A 5,897-nucleotide genomic window follows, 5' to 3' on the forward strand; every position below is an offset into this window, starting at 1 on the left:
GAAAAGTTCACCGAAATTGTCAATGAAGTCTTACAAGGAAAGCTAGTGCCTGCAGAGTTCAAACAATGCAAAATCGTGTTGATCCCAAAGAACAGAGGCTGCAAAAAAATAAACAACTTACAGACGATTTCCCTGTTAAATTCAGATTATAAAATTATAACTCGAGTAATTAACAAGCGCTTTACACCATGCACTGCTGACATCATAGTTCAACAGCAGACTTGTGCTTTTAGAAGAACGATTTTACAAACTGTGGCTTTGTATCGCGATGTCGTTGCTCTAGCACAGGCAAGTAACATAAAATGTGGACTGCTTTTCATAGACTTCCATAAGCATTTGATCAAATACCTGATAGAGATAATGCGCCGAATGGACTTCCTGCCAAAAACCATCGACATCATCAAGAACATGGCAATGGGTGTAACTGCACAAATCTCCTCAGTAGTGATGTTCTTTCGTCTGACGTGAGAACAGCGTGGTACAAGGTAGTCAATAACATCATCAGCACTAATGAGTGTTTCTTTGCCATCGGTGTAAGTGACACAAACCTCTGCAGCAAATGCAACCTCGTTGATAGTGTGCGTCATTGCTACACTTGTGAAGGTCGGATTATCAACTGGAGGTGGACCTGGGAGAAAGTTGCTCAAATAACAAAAACTTAAGCAAACAATGTACCGACAAACATTTTCTTCAGACCAGAGGAAAGTTACTACCCTCAGGCAAAAAATAACGCAGTGATTTGGTTAATCGGCAAATATACAAGTTATGTTTTTAACAATATTGGGAGCAATGAACATTTGAATACAAGATGTATATGGAAAATGAAGCCGAGAAAATAATCAAATATCAGAATCACAATAAGAAATCTGGTAACATGCTCCGAATTGTCTTCAACCGAATGGGTATAGGTTAGGAACTGGCTTCTTAGTAGAGAGAGAATGGATTGGGTCACGTTCCCAACCCTAACCTCACTTGCAAGTCGCACATGAAAAATAAGTCAGTAAGCTGAGAAACATCTGGTGTCTGATATAAAGGAAGATCTTGAAACCTCCATAGATGCGTTTAGAAGGCTGGAACTGACAAAAATAACAAGGCAGTGAAGTATTTAGCGATGTCGCTGTTCAGGACTGCTCTTCTGTCCACGTAATTTACCCTGGAAGGGACACACATCAAGGATTTAGTGAATGATTAATTTGGGTCTGGGAAATGATGATGAGGGACTGGCTGCAGAAGAAGAAAATGTGCTGCTGAACTGCCACCAGTTGAAGGTAAAAGTAAAGCTGCTAAATTGTGCTACTACCACAGACTCATTTTTTGAATGCTGTAATTTATGACTGCAATTATCTGTCACCTTATTTATGTCATTTCATTGTAGCTATTTTTGTTACTGTTTTTGGTGAATAAATAAAAAAAAATGTGGTTGGGATAACTGGCTCTCACCCAGCAGGCCCGCGTAAGATTCCTGGTACCGGAAATTGTTTTAATACGTTTATTCCTATTCTCATTGTTCTGTGTGGGGAGACGCTGACTAGAACGGAGCGCTTGCTGTTGTTGCTGCCGGCGCTGTTGTACGGCCGAGATGCCGCCCAACGATAGCGAGAAGGCCGGCAAGGCGTAGGCAGTGTAAGAAAGACGACCGTCAACATCCGGTATGGTCTAGTGGTTAGGATAGCTGGCTCTCACCCAGCAGGCCCGGGTTCGATTCCCGGTACCGGAAATTTTTTTAATACGTTTATTCCTATTCTCATTGTTCTCACGCTGCTGAAAATACTGTTGCAAACTTTAGATTGCTCATGTATATTTTTTTTATACATTTCTTGCTGAGAGCGACATTCGCACACAGGAAGCGACCTCATTACACAGAAATGTGCTGAGCTCAAATAGAATAATTTTTGCAATACCAACTTATTTTTTCAGTTGAAATTTTGGATTCAACAAATTTCGTCCTGTTTCTTTAGAATGTTGTAAAGTAGATTAATATGAACAACTGACAGACTGTAAATAACGTAACAACACTCAGTACTAAATAACCTTTCAGATTGTCGTAAAAATTATAACAATAAAAAACTCAAGATGATGAGATGATTCCTATACCCGCATAGCTGTATGAAGGTGCTCTATTCGCAACTACCGGTTTCACATCGAATCCTCAGGTTTACCTGTCAAGTATATAAGTCAATGCGTGAAGTTTTTGAAATCGTAGTATTGGCATTCAGCAAAAAAAAACATCATTCATTCATTCATTCATTCACGCGATCAGGCCCAGAGGACCGCGCGCCACCACAGTTAGAGCTCTCCATCCGTCTCTGTCTTCTGCTATCTGTCTTCAGTTTTCCGTGACTCCCAGCTGCAACAGGTCTTCTCTCACTCCATCGATCCACCTCTTCCTAGGTCTTCCCACCGTTCTGCTGCCTGATGGGATCCAGTGCATTGTGATTTTGGGCCATCTTGTTGCCTCCGTTCTAGTAACATGTTTTTTTTATTCAACAAAAAAACAATGCAAGTATTTACAACGGTTATATTTTCATAACATATATGGACAATTACGGTGTCCCAGCTTTTGGGAAGTTATTAAAGTTAAGTCAAACCACGTTTGTCGGTTGTCACAATAAAATTGAGCACACCCAAAAGATGCTTGTCAAAAAGTACAAAGCGTAACTGCTGAACGAGCCAGGTCCTAGGTAAAAATAAATCGGTACACTACTGTGAACGGGGATAAAATGCGTAGAAACTAACTACAGTCAAGGGAAAGTACTGTAAACAGGGCCTACATGAGAAATATCATCCAAAAAATAATACTCTAGTATGGAACTGAAACGTCGAGAACGAAATCTGAAAAATGGCTTACCGGCCGCCAACTCAACGTAGGTTAGACGCCAGCTGTATAAAACCAACGAAATAAAAGTGAAAATCCTGTGTAATGTGCATACAACCGCCGTATTGCTAACAGGCCAACGTGGTATAAGCAGCCCGAGGACGTTAGCGATATACTGGAAGGCTGAAGGCTACGGTGCCAAAGAGGAAAACAAAGTAAACTCACGAACAGCTACCAGGAGGAAACCATAAGTAGGAAAACAACCGAAGGCTGGGAACCACATTACATTTGCTTTACATCAGTACCTCACTATTATCAAATTACCGAAGGTGTAGCATTTGAGTGTTTTGCTTTGCTACTGTAACGTGAAAATCATCTTAGTAGCTACCGGCGACAATTTTCAGACAGTAAAAATTCGATAGGATACTGTAGTGTGTCAGTTCAGACCGATCATTCAACATTGAACCGTGGGCTCGCTTTAATGCCTACATGATATGTTTTTATTCCAAAACAATTAAAATATTTTCTTCCGTTTCCTTAAATATATTACGCAAATTCTTTTCAATATTGGAAATAGAGTGAACCGTTACTTTTAGATAAGCTGGGATAGCTTATTTGGGACTGACGAGATTTGGGTGTTCTTTAACATGTATGTTAAAATTGCATCAAGTGTGACCTATATCTTTCTTGGGGCAGTCATTGCAAGCAATCTCATGAACCCCAGAGCCCTTCTATTTATTCTATTCGACTTTTTCATTATGCCTTTGTCTACTACCAACATTCCTTGGAATAGAGAATGCTGGACGGATATTTTTTTCTGCCAACATATTCCGATACACAACAGAAATATGGTACTCTGTGATAACTTGGCCTGAGGCTATTTTGATCAGGTGGCCGAACCAAGAGTGTTCGTCGAATAGGACAGAGCGAGCGGACCTTCTCTTACTGAGGAATGCTTGATTGATCTGTACAAAGTCGATATCGTAACCATTCGATGTCGCTGTGTACTAAACAGTGCGGTATTCTCGTCGAAGGCGTCCTTTTTCTAAGCAGTATGCTGTGTAAATGATGTAACAGTGCCCTTTAAGGTGGCTTTTTGTACTTCATGGGGTGATTCTTTTTTTGTGGTTTTAGGGCGCACAACTACAGCGGTTATTAGCGCCCAGACTAAATTATGAATGCACTGCGAGGCACAATGTTAAAACAGCAACTAAAAAGGACAACACTATTAAAGGCACATTAACAGGCAAGGGATTAAAAGAAAACAGGAGAATAAAATGTCCATAGACAGGTTCGTCAGGACGTTAAAATGTGGCGTACCGTCAGCAGATGCCCACATGTGCAGAACGGCGCCGGCGCAGCCGTCAGCAGATGGCGGTGGCTGAAACGGCAGTCCCCAATCCGTAACAGGGCCAAAACGACCTCCTCCCGCTGAGAAGGGCGTGAAGAGGTCGTCCAAGCCCTGGGGAGAGGTTTCAAGGCCCAAAGCTGGTTTCCAGTAAGTGTAAACCAATCGGCGAGTAGAGGACTAACGCATAGTTGCAGTGGTAGTAGTAGGCTTCCGAAAAACACCAGGAAAGAAAGCAGCGCCTTCTGTAGTCACACGTGCATCCAGATACAGTATAACAAGGAGTTAACCACTGTTCGACTGCAAAGAGTTCATAAGATGTACAAAAACTATGTTCGATTTACAATAGAATTTCATCCTGCACAGAGTAAAGAGTGTACAAACTCGTTACACTCATTGTTTAAACCTCTGTATAGCAGAAATACATCTTCTACATGTCGCAATGACATAATAATCCTATCATTGTGTTCTGGGTATTGGTCAACATATTGCTGCTTGAAGTGTGTAATGTAGACGATAGTAAGACGATAAGGCAGAGGGGAACCCATTGCAAATAGATGCAGAATCTCCAAACTTAAAATAATTGAATTGCAAACAATATCTAACAACTTAAAGTCTCTTCCATCTCATCTTCTGGAATTTCGAATCAATATGGTCTCACCGAAAGGAAAATTTGGAAGTCGGCTTATGCAATGAAGAGCCAAAGAAACTTGCGCAGCTGCCTAATATCGCGTAAGGCCCCTGTGAGCACGCAGAAGTGCCGCAGCACGACGTGGCATGGACTCAAGTAATATCTGAAGTAGTGCCAAGAATCCTCAAGGGCTATCTATAAATCCGTAAGAGTACGAGGGGGTGGAGATAGCTTCTGAACAGCAAGTGGCAAGTCATCGCATATATGCTCAATAATGTTCATGTCTGGAGAGTTCGGTGGCCAGCGGAACTGTTTAAACTCGAACTGTGTTCCTGGATCCGCTCACTAGCAATTCTGGACGTGTTGGGTGGAGCACTGTTCTGCGGGAATGCACAATGGACATGAATGGATGCACGTGATCAGAGAGGATGCTTACGTACGTGTCACCTGTCAGTGTCGGATCTAGACGTATCACTCAAACTGCTCACGCCCCCACATCATTACAGGCTCTTCACCAGCTTGAACAGTCCCCTTTTGACATCCAGAGTCCATAGATTCATGAGGTTGTCTCCATACCTGTACACGTTTATCCACTCGATACAATTTGAAACGAGATTCGTCCGACGAGGCAACACGTTTCCAGTCATCAACAGATGACGGAGTTGACGGGCTCAGATGACACGTAAAGCATTGTGTGGTGCAGTCATCAAGGGTACACGAGTGGATGATGTTTCGGTAAATGGTTCGCACGCTGACAGTTGTTGATGGCCCAGCACTGAAATCTGCAGCAGTGTGCGTGTGCGTCGTAAGGGTTGCACTTCTGTACGTTGAACGATGTCCTTTAGTTGTCGTTGGTCCCTTTCTTGTAGGATCTTTTTTCGGCCGCAGTGATGTCCGAGATTTGATGATTTACCCGATGTCTGATATTCACGGTACACTCGTGAAATTGTCGTACAGGAAAACTCCCACTTCACCGTTACCTCGGATATGCTGTGTCCTATCGATCGTGAGCTGACTATAACACCCATTCAAAGTTACTTAAATCTTGATAACGTGTCATTGTAGTAGCAGTAACCGATCTAACAACTGCACAAGACACTTGT

At 42.2% G+C, this 5,897-nt stretch overlaps 1 non-coding gene across 1 annotated transcript; it reads left to right on the plus strand.

Annotated features, from left to right (window-relative positions):
* Positions 1-1,645: 1,645 nt before the first annotated feature.
* Trnae-cuc (transfer RNA glutamic acid (anticodon CUC)) lies at positions 1,646-1,717 on the plus strand. The gene has a single exon. It is a non-coding gene; the product is annotated as a tRNA-Glu (tRNA).
* Positions 1,718-5,897: the final 4,180 nt, after the last annotated feature.

Source organism: Schistocerca gregaria, chromosome 9, assembly GCF_023897955.1.
Source record: "Schistocerca gregaria isolate iqSchGreg1 chromosome 9, iqSchGreg1.2, whole genome shotgun sequence".
Lineage (NCBI taxonomy): Eukaryota > Metazoa > Arthropoda > Insecta > Orthoptera > Acrididae > Schistocerca > Schistocerca gregaria.